We start from the raw sequence: 16,405 nt of genomic DNA on the forward strand, positions 1-16,405 counted from the left end.
GAAAGTCGTTGATTTGCAACGTGAAAGAGAGGAATTTTGCAGTACAAATAAAAAAACTACAGATTTATCATAAAGCGCTAGGAAAAGCTGTTTCCTAAAAAAGGGGTAAAAGTAAAAAAAAAAAAAAAAACGCAAAACAGTAACATACCAGACAACTGTGCAATACTTCGTTGAGTTTACATAAAACTTGTTTCTGTTATTTATAAACAACTTTCACTTTTATCAGTAATAGTAGGAAACTCTTGCCTTTGATCATGATGAACATTGTGTTGAGCAGAAGAAACGACGATAGTGGTAGAGGCTTTTTGTGTTTGTGCATGTAAACTGTACTTGCATCAAAATTAATTGCTCTGTTTGTATATAAGCGCAGAAGTTATGCGATCAACTAATTTTTTGTTAATTAAAATACGCAGTTTATATTTTGTAAGGATACAGAATACATAACAGACCAACATTGAACGATGTGCGGTTCTAATTACCTGGGTGGCCTAGTGGTTCTAGGCGCTTCAGGCCGGAACCGCGCTGCTGCTACGGTCGCAGGTTCGAATCCTGCCTCGGGCATGGATGTCTGTGACGTCCTTAGGATAGATATGTTTAATTAGTTCTAAGTCTATGGGACTGATGACCTCAGATGTTAAGTCCCATAGTGCTTAGAGCCATTTGAACATCGAATTACCTGAAAAACAAACAAACAACAGACAAATAGAATTCGTTGGTTCTCAGTGTCTCTCTCTCACATTGATGTATGTTTGTTTCCCTACGAATGCTGCCAAAATTACCGGTAATCCGACCATTTACTACGTCATTTATGAGATGTACCAAAAATATCGAACTGTGGGACAACGAAACTCTAGAATTAACTCATACAGTCAAATAACACAACTCTGTTTAATGCTGAAATATACGAGGGTTGCCCAGAAAGTAATGCCCCCCATTTTTTTCTTAAACAATTCTTTATTGAACATAATTACAATGACACACACGAGGGAATGGTGTTTTATCTACACATCCTATTTTTCCACGTAATTACTATCCCGTTCTACGGCCTTCCTCCAGCGCGAAACAAGGGCGTGTATGCCCTGTCGGTATCAATCCTTGACATGGTGGCGGAGCCAGTGCTTCACTGTTTGAATCACCTCCCCATCGTCCTGAAAATGTTTTCCACGAATGGCATCCTTTAATGGTCCAAACTCGTGAATGACATCAGCTCGTTGCAACATGTCAGGTATGACAGACGTGGATGGTCTCTCCGACCGCTGGAAATCGTGGAGCTCTCCACCGGACCAGCCGGCCGAAGTGGCCGCGCGGTTAAAGGCGCTGCAGTCTGGAACCGCGAGACCGCTACGGTCGCAGGTTCGAATCCTGCCTCGGGCATGGATGTTTGTGATGTCCTTAGGTTAGTTAGGTTTAACTAGTTCTAAGTTCTAGGGGACTAATGACCTCAGCAGTTGAGTCCCATAGTGCTCAGAGCCATTTGAACCATTCTCCACCGGACCGCCTTCTGATGACCTCACCCTCCGTGCCCAGCGACTAACTGTACTTCTGTCGACAGCAGATGCTCCATAGACTTTCCACAAGCATTTGTGAATACTGCCCAAGGTTTCTTTCTCTGCAGTGAGAAATTCAATGACGGCACGTTGCTTGTAGCGTACATCACCCACAGACGCCATTTTGAAACTGTCCTGTAGCAACGCTATCTGTCGGAAGTGACGGAAACTTGGCACTCTCACTCAGGAGACTTCAAATAATACATTCGTAGCGTTTCCCATTCGTAGCATTGTTTTCGACGGAGAAAAAAAAAGCGGCGCATTACTGGGAAATCGCGTGGAATTATTTATGCAAATATAACTCTACATCTACATCTACATCTACATACATACTCCGCAATCCACCATACGATGCGTGGCGGAGGGTACCTCGTACCACAACTAACATCTTCTCTCCCTGTTCCACTCCCAAACAGAACGAGGGAAAAGTGACTTCCTATATGCCTCTGTACGAGCTCTAATCTCTCTTATCTAATCTTTGTGGTCTTTCCGCGAAATGTAAGTTGGCGGCAGTAAAATTGTACTGCAGTCAGCATCAAATGCTGGTTCACTAAATTTCCTCAGTAGCGATTCACGAAAAGAACGCCTCCTTTCCTCTAGAGACTCCCACCCGAGTTCCTGAAGCATTTCCATGACACTCGCGTGATGCTCAAACCTACTAGTAACAAATCTAGTAGCCCGCCTCTGAATTGCTTCTATGTCCTCCCTCAATCCGACCTGATAGGGATCCCAAACGCTCGAGCAGTACTCAAGAATAGGTCGCATTAGTGTTTTATAAGTGGTCTCCTTTACAGATGAACCACACCTTCCCAAAATTCTACCAAGGAACCGAAGACGACTATCCGCCTCCCCCACAACTGCCATTACATGCTTGTCCCACTTCATATCGCTCTGCAATGTTACACCCAAATATTTAATCGACGTGACTCTGCCAAGCGCTACACTATTAATGGAGTATTCAAACATTACAGGATTCTTTTTCCTATTCATCTGCATTAATTTACATTTATCTATATTTAGAGATAGCTGCCATTCTTTACACCAATCGCAAATCCTGTCCAAGTCATCTTGTATCCTCTTACAGTCACTCAACGACCACACCTTTCCGTACACCACAGCATCATCAGCAAACAGCCGCACATTGCTATCCACCCAATCCAAAAAATCATTTATGTAGATACAAAACAACAGCGGACCTACCACACTTCCCTGGGGCACTCCAGATGATACCCTCACCTTCGATGAACACTCACTATCGAGGACAACGTACTTGGTTCTGTTACTCAAGAAGTCTTCGAGTCACTCACATACTTAGGAACCAACCCCATATGCTCGTACCTTAGTTAGTAGTCTGCAGTGGGACACCGAGTCAAACGCTTTCCGGAAGTCAGGGAAAAGGTGATAAATAAGGTATACGAAGAAGCATCCAAAGACAAAATGAGTTGCTTGATATGGTACTTTGTAAATTTCGCACTCTAAAGCCTAGTTTACACGACGACACTAGATTGCTAGCAACTGTGCTACCGGCAACTGCACATGTGCGCAGCGCGTTTGCGCAACACGTTGGTGAAACTAAACACTTTCGGCGTGTTCCAATTTTGGCGACACTAGTTGCATAAGTTTTGAGGTTATGTATATTCGTAGATTGTAGACAAACTGAAATATGAAGTGGGGAACGGACAATAACGTTCGCTTTTTGGATATCTATGCTTTGCATAGATGTTTGTGTGAGTTCAGTGATGCTGATTACAAAAATAAGCAACATTGTACGATCATAACATAGATGGTTGGACAATATCTGAGCTGCAGGGCAAAATTTATTGAGTTAGGAGCACGTATACAACTGAATTAAGAAAAATACAAGCAAATGTAATTGTAGCTGTGGCATTGCTCTCGTCTACAAGACTAAAATCGCATCGTTCGAGTTGGCCAACTCTTTGTCAATGAATATTGTTCAAAGGAGGAAGGCTATACAACTTCAAGAAGCTGCATTCTTTATTCAATATTCATCTGTTTAAAACGTCGGTGCAGTGATCACCATTCACATATGTTAGAATTTTGAAATATTGCCACTGTACAGATCTCTCTTCAAGAGAGTAGTTTGCAAACTATTCTCTTCTTAATGCGGCCTGCTTCGAGTAATTATTGTTGCTAATGTTAATAATTATTACTTTTAATTTTAATAATTGGTTCAAAAATGGTTCGAATGGCTCTGAGCACTATGGGACTTAACATATGTGGTCATCAGTCCCCTAGAACTTCGAAATACTTAAACCTAACTAACCGAAGGACATCACACACATCCACGCCCGAGGCAGGATTCGAACCTGCGACCGTAGCGGTCACGCGGTTCCAGGCGGTAGCGCCTAGAACCGCACGGCCACACCGGACGGCTGTTAATAATTATTGGTGTTAATGAAATAGCGTCATCACGAACTAAAACCGTATCTTATAGCATGCCGAGTGTTCTCGATTATAATGCACGCAATATGATACGTAATTTAAGTTCTGGCGACAGTGCTTCATGCATTACAGTACCTTTATTCCTTATCGCATAAGCAACTCTATTTAGAAGAAACGTGAACAGTTCTGGTAGCATTCTAAGATAATTGTGGTGTGCGTACTGTAAGACCTTCGGTACACACACCATCAGATTGTTTGACTTGTCGCTCTAACGAAGTAAGCGAGTGTCAGCAATATGTCTCGTGGTCTTACCGTGGCGTGTTTATCTTCTGCCGTTAGGTCAGACGATAGAAATGCCACTTGCACGCTTAGAGTAGCAGAGTGACGGTGACCAACTTTAAACAGAACTTGATTAATTTTCACACACATATATTAAAATAATAAAAATCATAGACATTACGTAACTTGATTCTGGATGCTGTTTACAACTGACAATCTGAAGTTCCTTTGGTCTTGGTACGTTAATCTTATTCTCACATATCTCTGATACTTGACAAAGTGTCTATACATTTCTCTTCATGGCTGTGTACAGGAATATGATGATCTTATTAGGCGCAGACTGAAACTTGACAACAGACTAAGGCAGACTAATGCAGACTGGTGCAGACAAATGCAGACTGACTAATCGGAGGTCTGTACACTCGTTATAATACCTCGCGCGTTCACGTATCACTGCGCGAGTGTGATCCGCGAGGAGAAATGGTTCCACGTTAGCAGCAATCTCATTGGCTGCGTCACATATTAATACGGGTTTCGGCGGAAGCTGAATTTGGTCAGTCTTTATGGCAGCGCCATCTCCTAGAGCGGAGACGGACGAGCGCTGCGCCTTCGCTGTTGTGCTTAGCGGGGCGCGCTCTAGTGGGAAAGTTGTGTACGCGCCGACTACGCGGAACTATGTACACAACAATAATTAAAAGAACTTCTTGGATCTTCCGTTATAAATTATTTCAACAAGGATGCTGAGCAACCGAGGTGAGGTCTTTTCCTCATCCAGTTACGAATCGAAACACGTTTCTTATTTTTTTTCTTATGTAGCGATCCCACGCAACAAGCTTTAACTCCATCACAACTCGTGCGACGGGTAGCTGCCGAAACTTTCATTTCAGACACGACTCAGGGACCCACAAAACGACCAAATCGAAGTGTATACTGGTGTCGCCGTGTCTACAGACATATATGAAACCACCTGCGTGCAACTCATTCCACGCAACGAGTGGCGCAACCCAATGTCGTCGTGTAAACTAGGGTTAAATGTTCCAAATGCCGTTACCACAAACACTGTCCGTTACACCCAAGTACACACTCTGAATATGTTGTTGTTGTTGTTGTTGTTGTTGTGGTCTTTAGACTCGAGACTGGTTTGATGCAGCTCTCCATTGCACTCTATCCTGTGCAAGCTCCTTCATCTCCCAGTACCTACTGCAACCTACATCCTTCTGAATCTGCTTAGTGTATTCATCTCTTGGTCTCCCTCTACGATTTTTACCCTCCACGCTGCCCTCCAGTGCTAAATTTGTGATCCCTTGATGCCTCAGAACATGTCCTACCAACCGATCCCTTCTTCTAGTCATGTTGTGCCACAAACTTCTCTTCTCCTCAATCCTATTCAATACCTCCTCATTAGTTACGTGATCTACCCATCTAATCTTCAAGATTCTTCTGTAGCACCACATTTCGAAAGCTTCTATTCTCTTCTTGTCCAAACTATTTATCGTCCATGTTTCACTTCTATACATGGCTACACTCCATACAAATACTTTCAGAAACGACTTCCTGACACTTAAATCTATACTCGATGTTAACAAATTTCTCTTCTTCAGAAACGCTTTCCTTGGCATTGCCAGTCTACATTTTATATCCTCTCTACTTCGACCATCATCAGTTATTTTGCTCCCCAAATAGCAAAACTCCTTCACTACTTTAAGTATCTCATTTCCTAATCTAATTCCCACAGAATCACCCGACTTAATTCGACTACATTCCATTATCCTCGTTTTGCTTTTGTTGTTGTTCATCTAATACCCTCCTTTCAAGACACTGTCCATTCAGTTCAACTGCTCTTCCAAGTCCTTTGCTGTCTCTGACAGAATTACAGTGTCATCGGCGAACCTCGAAGTTTTTATTTCTTCTCCATGGATTTTAATGCCTACTCCGAACTTTTCTTTTGTTTACTGATTGCCCAATAACTCTGAATATACAAGTCTGAAATAAACTTGAAAGGGCGATGACGTGACAACTGTCTACTCGAACTGTACTCCAAACGGAACTGCCGCTCTTGTCTGTTGCTGTCGTAGTTCATACCCGTATGCAGCGGCGGTGTTTCGCAACTGGCAGAGGCGTGGTTCCAGCCTCGTCCGGATTGGCGCCACCGGTACGTTGGGTGGACACGCAGCATTTTTGCGCCGGTTGACTGCAGGTACGACATTATCGACGATCGATGACACCGCATCCCCTCCTCGCCGCCCCCCCAAACATCCGCACGGGCGTCGTGTAAGGAAGTGGAGGACGACGGCTGAGAGGTGGACGGGACGCCGACGCAACTGGATTGCCGAGGCAGGAGCCCTGAGCTTCGCCGGAAAACTCTGCCGGAAAACAAGCGCAGAGCGCGCGCCGGGGTCCGTAGGAGCAGACCTGGGCGTTGACGTAGATGGGGCGCTGAAGACGGCGACAGGAACCTCCGGACATCCGGCCGGATGATCGGTCGCGATTCCTCCCCTGCCTGCGCTTCTGCCGCGCTCTAGGTGGCTCGAGATCGACTTCCATAGGTGTCCTCGACTGAAGAGACGTGCTGCAGCAGGTAACGTAAATACGAAAAAATTTAATTTTTAATATATCTTTTTAAATTTAAACCATCTTTGTTTACAATCTTTTATAAGAGATAGACATAGTTAACATCTTGGACCTACTGATAACAGACCCCAACTTTTCGACTCTGTAAGCGCAGGACAGGGAATCAGTGATCATAAGGCCGTTGCAGCATCCCTGAATATGGAAGTAAATAGGAATATAAAAAAAGGGAGGGAGGTTTATCTGTTTAGCAAGAGTAACAGGAGGCAGATTCCTGACTACCTAACAGATCAAAACGAAAATTTCTCTTCCGACACTGACAATGTTCAGTGTATATGGAAAAAGTTCAAGGCAATCGTAAAATGCGTTTTGGACAGGTACGCGCCGAGTAAAACTGTGAGGGAAGGGAAAAACCAACCGTGGTACAACAACAAAGTTAGGTTCAAATGGCTCTGAGCACTATGGGACTTAACATCTGAGGTCATCAGTCCCCTAGAACTTAGAACTACTTAAACCTAACAAACCTAACGACATAACATACATCCATGCCCCAGGCAGGAATCGAACCTGCGACCGTAGCGGTCACGTGGTTCCAGACTGTAGCGCCTAGAACCGCTCGGCCACACCGGCCGGCGAACAAAGTTAGGAAACTACTGCGAAAGCAAAGAGAGCTTCACTGCAAATTTAAACGCAGCCGAAACATCTCAGACAAACAGAAGCTAAACGATATCAAAGTTAGAGTAAGGAGGGCTATGCGTGAAGCGTTCAGTGAATTCGAAAGTAAAATTCTGTGTACCGACTTGACATAAAATCCTAGGTCTTACGTTAAATCAGTAAGTGGATTGAAACAGCATATCCAGACACTCTGGGGTGATAATGGCATTGAAACAGAGGATGACATGCGTAAAGCTGAAATACTAAACACCTTTTCCAGCCGTCCGGGGTGGCCGAGCGGTTCTAGGCGCTACAGTCTGGAACCGTACGACCGCTACGGTCGCAAGTTCGAATCCTGCCCCGGGAATGGATGTGTGTCACGTCCTTAGGTTAGTTAGGTTTAAGTAGTTCTAACTTATAGGGGACTGATAACCTCAGAAGTTAAGTCCCACAGTGCTCAGTGCCATTTGAAACATTTGAGCCACCTTTTCCAAAGCTGTTTCACAGAGGAAGACCGCACTGCAGTTCCTTCTCTAAATCCTCGCACAAACGAAAAAATGGCTTACATCGAAATAAGTGTCCGAGGAATAGATAAGCAACTGAAATCACTCAGCAGAGGAAAGTCCACTGGACCTGACGGAATACCAATTCGATTCTACACAGAGGACGTGAAAGAACTTGCCACCCTTCTAACAGCCGTGTACCGCAAGTCTCTAGAGGAACGTAAGGTTCCAAATGATTGGAAAAGAGCACAGGTAGTTCCAGTTTTCAAGAAGGGTCGTCGAGTAGATGCACAAAACTATAGGCCTATATCTCTGACATCGATCTGTTGTAGAATTTTAGAACATGTTTTTTGCTCGCGTATCATGTCATTTCTGGAAACCCAGAATCTTCTCTGTAGGAATGGACATGGATTCCGGAAACAGCGGTCGTGTGAGACCCAATTCGCTTTATTTGTTCATGAGACCCAGAAAATATTAGATACAGGCTCCCAGGTAGGAGCCATTTTCCTTGACTTCCGGAAGGCGTTCGATACAGTTACGCACTGTCGCCTGATAAAGTAAGAGCCTACGGAATATCAGACCAGCCGTGTGGCTGGATTGAAGAGTTTCCAACAAGCAGAACACAGCATGTTGTTCTCAATGGAGAGACATCTACAGACGTTAAAGTAAACTCTGGCGTGCCACAGGGGGGTGTTGTGGGACCATTGGTTTTCACAATATATATAAATGACCTAGTAGATAGTGTCGGAAGTTCCATGCGGCTTTTCGCGGATGATGCTGTAGTATACAGAGAAGTTGCAGCATTAGAAAATTGCAGCGAAATGCAGGAAGATCTGCAGCGGATAGGCACTGACCCTTAACATAGACAAATGTAATGTATTGCGAATACATAGAAAGAAGGATCCTTTATTGTATGATTATATGATAGCGGAACAAACACTGGTAGCAGTTACTTCTGTAAAATATCTGGGAGTATGCGTGCGGAACGATTTGAAGTGGAATGATCATATAAAATTAATTGTTGGTAAGGCGGGTACCAGGTTGAGGTTCATTGCGAGAGTCATTAGAAAATGTAGTCCATCAACAAATGAGGTGGCTTGCAAAACACTCGTCCGACCTATACTTGCTCATCACTGTGCAAGAGCGGCGCTCTGCATCGTGGTGTAGCTTGCTCTCCAGGTTTTGAGAGGGTGCGTTTCTGGATGAGGTATCGAATATATTGATTCCCCCTACTTATACCTCCCGAGGAGATCACGAATGTAAAATTAGAGAGATTGGAGCACGCACGGAGGCTTTCCGGCAGTCGTTCTTCCCGCGAACAATACGCGACTGGAATAGGAAAGGGAGGTAATGATAGTGGCACGTAAAGTGCCCTACGACACACACCGTTGGGTGGCTTGCGGAGCATAAATGTAGATGTAGATTGGGAAATTCTGTTTACAATGAAAACAGAATTTTTCTGTGTCATACGTAACTAGAAATAAGACGTGCATCTTTCATATACACTGATGAGCCATCATATTACGACCATTGCCCACCGCAGAGTTGGATACTGCTGGTGGCGTTGCGGGCACATGACGCGATAAAAAAAGTACGTAAGTGGACCTGACACGGACGAGGGATCACCCTTGCGAAGATATGGGTTGCAGATGGGGAAATCCAATGCGATATGCGACTTTGGGAAATGGCAGATTATTATCACGCAAAGCCTGTGCACGACAACCTCGAAAACGGTGAAGCTGGTCGAATGTTCACGTGCTACTGTTGTGAGAACCTACGCCATGAGGTAGAAAGACAGTGAAATTAAGACTAGGCGCTAAATGACTGGACGTGCATGACTCTTCACAGAACGTGTGGTTCTGAGGTTTATCTGCTCTTTAAAGTATGGTAGATGGTGAAATGTGACATCTCTGCCGAAAAGGTACAATGCCGACGTAAGCACAAGTGTTTCGGAACACATCTTTCATAGTACACTGTTGAACATTCAGCACCAGAGCAGACCACCCCTACGTGTTCACATGGTGACCAACAGTCACGATTGCAGTCGGTGCGAGACCATTGAGATTCAACCGTCGATCAATGGAAACGTGTAGGTTCTTCGGATGAATCACATTTTTGCGAACTAGGTCGATGGTCGTCCCCACGAACGCCGTCACCGAGGTGAAAGGCGGTTCGAAAAGTGCACCCCGCCACGGATGCAGGCTAGTGGTAGCAGTATTATGCTGCGGGAGGTATTCTCCTACCCAGTAATCGAAGACACGCTGACAGCTGCGAACCACCTGAATCACTTCATGCTTGATGTCTTCCCCGGCGGCGATGTCATCTTTCAGCATTATAAATGTTGTGACTTGGCAAGACAGCCAAGTCACTATGAGAGGAAGCCGAAAGGCACGCGTTTAAGCTCACGCAGGCTGGCGTGAGGTCTGGAACATTACAAGGGAATTAATAGTAGCAAATAAAGTACGTAGTTGATATAATATTTAACTTTAATCCACAATTGTAGAACATCGCTCTTGATTGTACATGCTTCATAAAAAATATCAAATGCTATGGCGCCTTGCTAGGTCGTAGCAAAGGACGTAGCTGAAGGCTATGCTAACTATCGTCTCGGCAAATGAGAGCGTAGTTGTCAGTGATCCATCTCTGGCAAAGTCGGCTGTACAACTGGGGCGAGTGCTAGTAAGTCTCTCTAGACCTGCCGTGTGGCGGCGCTCGGTCTGCTATCACTGACTGTGGCGACACGCGGGTCCGACGTATACTACCGGACCGCGGCCGATTTAAAAGCTACCACCTAGCAAGTGTGGTGTCTGGCGGTGACACCACAATAACTGTATGTGTTTCGGATCCAGAACTGTGCTACAGTTGTTTGAGCAGCATTATAGTCAACTCACGTTGATTTCTCGGCGACTAAATTCGCCTGATGTGAATCCTATGGAACCCATCTGGGTTGCATCGCGAACGCAAATCAGCGGCCCATGATTTACGCAAATTACATGACCTGTGCATAGACATCTAATGCCACATACCTCCACGACCCTACCAACAAACTGTCGGATCCCTGATACGCAGAATCAGTGATGTGTTTCGTTCGAAAGACAGACAAACAAACTACTAAGCATAAGGTCATAATGCTTTGGCTCATCAGTGTAAGTTACAATAATATAGGTATTAATTAGCATATATTGGATGAATTTTATATTTATATACCGTAGCTATTTAAACTGAACTGAAAAAAAAACAACAAAACTGCGACCAGTTACCAGCTTTACAGCGATTACCAGCCACGAGCGCTACCTATTTTTTCCGTCGTTAGGTACGAGGGCAGTTCAATAAGTAATGCAACACATTTTTTTTCTCGGCCAATTTTGGTTGAAAAAACCGGAAATTTCTTGTGGAATATTTTCAAACATTCCCGCTTCGTCTCGTATAGTTTCATTGACTTCCGACAGGTGGCAGCGCTGTACGGAGCTGTTAAAATGGCGTCTGTAACGGATGTGCGTTGCAAACAACGGGCAGTGATCGAGTTTCTTTTGGCGGAAAACCAGGGCATCTCAGATATTCATAGGCGCTTGCAGAAAGTCTACGGTGATCTGGCAGTGGACAAAAGCACGGTGAGTCGTTGGGCAAAGCGCGTGTCAACATCGCCGCAAGGTCAAGCAAGACTGTCTGATCTCCCGCGTGCGGGCCGGCCGTGCACAGCTGTGACTCCTGCAATGGCGGAGCGTGCGAACACACTCGTTCGAGATGATCGACGGATCACCATCAAACAACTCAGTGCTCAACTTGACATCTCTGTTGGTAGTGCTGTCACAATTGTTCACCAGTTGGGATATTCAAAGGTTTGTTCCCGCTGGGTCCCTCGTTGTCTAACCGAACACTATAAAGAGCAAAGGAGAACCATCTGTGCGGAATTGCTTGCTCGTCATGTGGCTGAGGGTGACAATTTCTTGTCAAAGATTGTTACAGGCGATGAAACATGGGTTCATCACTTCGAACCTGAAACAAAACGGCAATCAATGGAGTGGCGCCACACCCACTCCCCTACCAAGAAAAAGTTTAAAGCCATACCCTCAGCCGGTAAAGTCATGGTTACAGTCTTCTGGGACGCTGAAGGGGTTATTCTGTTCGGTGTCCTTCCCCATGGTCAAACGATCAACTCTGAAGTGTATTGTGCTACTCCTCAGAAATTGAAGAAACGACTTCAGCGTGTTCGTAGGCACAAAAATCAGAACGAACTTCTCCTTCTTCATGACAACGCAAGACCTCACACAAGTCTTCGCACCCGAGAGGAGCTCACAAAACTTCAGTGGACTGTTCTTCCTCATGCACCCTACAGCCCCGATCTCGCACCGTCGGATTTCCGTATGTTTGGCCCAATGAAGGACGCAATCCGTGGGACGCACTACGCGGATGTTGAAGAAGTTATTGATGCAGTACGACGTTGGCTCCGACATCGACCAGTGGAATGGTACCATTCAGGCATACAGGCCCTCATTTCAAGGTGGCGTAAGGCCGTAGCATTGAATGGAGATTACGTTGAAAAATAGTGTTGTGTAGCTAAAAGATTGGGGAATAACCTGGTGTATTTCAATGCTGAATAAAACAACCCCTGTTTCAGAAAAGAAACGTGTTGCATTACTTATTGAACTGCCCTCGTATTTTATGTTTCACGGAAATGCTCGTAGAACACGCACTTTAGTTAAACATTTACGTTGGTCAGGAATGGAACCCAGGCCGCCCACTCGTCAGGCAAGCATTTTACCGCACTGTCACACTTCCTGCAGAAAAAGAAACCTTATTTTGTGGTATTAAAGACCCTCGGAAAATTTCAAAGTCAATTTTCTCGAGAATTCTTAAGAGTTGCGAAGAACTGCTTTGTGCGACTGATTATTATGTGCTGAACTTCACCTACAATGAACACAAAAAAATTACAAACATCCGATTGCTGTGTGGGCTCCTTGTGAGACGGTGAGCCAGTTTAGCATACTCGCAGAGAAACCGCTCGGCGGGACAGCACTCAGCGATTAATTTGATTACATGCTACTATTTTCAGAGACTATCATTCTGCTTACCTTCTGCAGTAAAATTTTCGACCACGCATTAGGTAAAAAACTATAGCTACACTCCTGTTTTTCTGGTTTGGGTGCTACTTTCCTCAGTTGCGATAAAAAATACCCATGTCCAGAAAAAAACAGAACATCTTGAACGACTAGAGACAGGACTTTCATACTCACAAGATGTGTACATTAGTATGTTCTGTAGAAATGATACGCATTTCAGTCACCTCGGTTCAGCATATGTCCTGTTACCTGGTAGGCACAAGGTCGGCCATAGGCCCTGATTGATTGTTCAAAAAATGGTTCAAATGGCTCTGAGCACTATGGGACTTAACATCTGAGGTCATCAGTCACCTAGAACTTAGAAGTACTTAAACCTAACTAACCTAAGGACATCACACACATCCATGCCCGAGAGAGGATTCGAACCTGCGACCGTAGCGGCCGCGCGGTTCCAGACTGAAGCACCTAGAACCGCTCGGCCACACCGGCCGGCTATAAATTGTTCCATGCGTGGTGGCATAGATGCGTGTAAGGTGCGAATGGTGTCGTGTGGTACAGCCATCGCTAGCTTCCAAAGTTCATCTGTGGCGGTTGGCATTGGGTCACAGCACTGCACTCGTCGTTTCACAACATCACACACATTTTTGTTGGTGACTACTTTGGTGATCTGGCGGGCCAGGGCAAAAAGCTGACATTTTGTGACACCAAGAAGGCATCGCGCATCGTCTTGCTGAAAAATGGCGTCTGGGGTGTTGAGCAGAAAGGGTATGGCTACGGGTCGCAGGATGTCATTCGCGTAGGTCACACTGGTCACAGTAGCCTTGACACGAACAATCTGTGATCTGTGGTTGAACCCAATAGCACCCCACACTATGAGGCCTTCATTTGGCGCTGTATGTCTTTTGGGAATGCAGTTACTGTGATGCCACTCCCCCTGTCTGTGGCTAACCACAATGCAGCCATAATTTTCAAACAAAAAGAACCGGATTCGTCCGAAAACACTATCTGATGCCATTTCTGTCCCCAATGACGTCGTCTACACCATTGCCATCTAACGTCTTTCTGCACTTTCGTCAAAGGAAGGCGGACAATTGGATGACGCACACGTAATCCATACAGTAATAAACGGCAACGAACTGTCACCGCTAATAGTGTTCGATGTATTACACTGTTCCATTGCTGCGGCAGAGCCGAGTAGGATGCAGATCTGTTCTGCAATACCATTCGGATGAGGTGTCGAACTTCTCGAGGGTGGTCTGCGTGGTTTGACCTGACGCACCTCGTCGCGTTCTACGGCTTTCCGTGAACCATTATGTACACACCTGTTGAACTGCCGAAACATTTAGTCCCATACGAGCAGCAATTTCCCAGATGGATGCATCACATTCTCTCATGCCAATAATGCACCCTCTTTCAAACTCACTGATTTGACAGTACGGTTCGCACATACGTCTGCGAGGCATCCTGCACGTCTGCTCTAGTTTCACTGATCCATTACCTTCTGTTTATAGAGACAACGAGAGCCGCAGGCACATTTTACCAGTACGTGGTGTTGTGCCTCAATATTGATGTTCTTCTTGAACCCGCGGGCCAACATGGTAAAAATGCTGATCATTTTTGCGGAACATACTAATGAACGTCCTAACAGCTATCTTCTTTAACTGAAAGTATATTCTTTTTTATTTACTGAAGCATGGTCACATCAGACATTTTCGATGGGGTCTACCACGAAAAGGAATCTGTCCTAAAGGCTACCAGGAGCCACGGATTTGACAAGGAGATAATCAAATGTTTGCAATATTGACGACTTTCCGTTGCGCCAAATTTTATTGATTTACGTTTCTATACGTCTGTTTTGAGGCAACATACCACATGCACCAAATTCCCAACAAACACCAAAACTTACAGTACAGTAGAATTTTCACGGCTTTTTGTGTGCAACTTTTACGTATTTATGAACAAATGTACGCCACTTACAGTAATGAGGTTAGTTTCAGAAATTTGTGATTATTTTACTTACTGGAACGCTTTTAAACACTTCCGTATCTATGTGTAAATAAATGTTTCAAAAAAGGGTTATGTGAACACCAGTTCTATGAAAGAAACAATAGGTGTTGTTCATTTGAGGGACGAAATTACCATTCGGCTATAACCCATATTTTAGAATTCACAGACATTCTGCGACACTGTCAAATATTAGCTTCACTGCAGAGCACTTGAGGAAAAGGCCTAACATGGTCACATCTTGATGGAGTTGGCTTGACAAGGGGCAATCAGAAAAGCTCAGTTTTTGATTGAGGTGAGATACAACAGTAACATACAGGGTGACAATTGTTGAACTGTATGAAATAAAATCGTCATAACTTCTAAATGGTGTGCGTTAGGACGTTCAAACTGCGTGGTTGATCGCGGGGCATGTTGGGAATTAGTATGCTCTGTATGGTTTGGTTTAGCGACGAAGCCCATTTTCATTTGAATGGTTCGTCAATTAGCAAAATAGGCGTGTTTGGGGGACTGAGAATACGAATATCTGTAGTGACGTTTACGTACTGAATAAAGTGTGTGCACGGCGTAGTTTGTAGCTAATTTACGTTTCTTTTCTAATACAGTAGTTTAATAATTGTCACCTTGTACGTCAGTTCGAATTCTACCATTAAGCAGTAGGCATTACTGTGCCAAGTAGTTTTTACGACTAATCTTTCGACATTAACAAAAAATCTCGACTGACTGTTTTTCCTAGTGTTAGGAGTCCACTAGTGACGTATATTTTCTCAATTCTCTCATTTCTTTCATACGCCATGCTGCCGGCTCTGATACCGATTGTTGGATAGGAAGTATTCTGTAGAAAATCCCTAGGAAGTGGACAACTTTTGTTATTACCGTAGCAAATACGGCGAGAGTTAGGTAAATTTAATCATTCTTTCTGATGCCAACACTCAGTACACGTAAAATCATTGTGCATGTCGTTCGCATACAGCAAGGCCTCACTACATCAGTAAATTATATTTGCGATATGTCATCACGATACAGAAAAAAGAATGAGATATCAAACTAAATTACTGAGCGGTTTGCAATCCATTCGAATATAATTAGAAGTAACATAATTTGGGCCGGTCAGGTGAGATGTAACACTATGAGAAAGAAGTGATTTTAGTAGCAATGAAATTTATAAAGCTTTTAATAACTCTGGAATAAAATTTCGTGTTCACATACATGAATAAACGTATTCGAATTCCAGAATCACCATGAGCACGTTGCGTATCTTTTGAATCATGTTTGGTATAAGCTGGATTATTGGATTATTTCAAAATGGTTCAAATGGCTCTGAGCACTATGGGACTCAACTGCTGTGGTCATAAGTCCCCTAGAACTTAGAACTACTTAAACCTAA

Source organism: Schistocerca nitens, chromosome 3 (assembly GCF_023898315.1).
Source record: "Schistocerca nitens isolate TAMUIC-IGC-003100 chromosome 3, iqSchNite1.1, whole genome shotgun sequence".
Taxonomy (NCBI): domain Eukaryota; kingdom Metazoa; phylum Arthropoda; class Insecta; order Orthoptera; family Acrididae; genus Schistocerca; species Schistocerca nitens.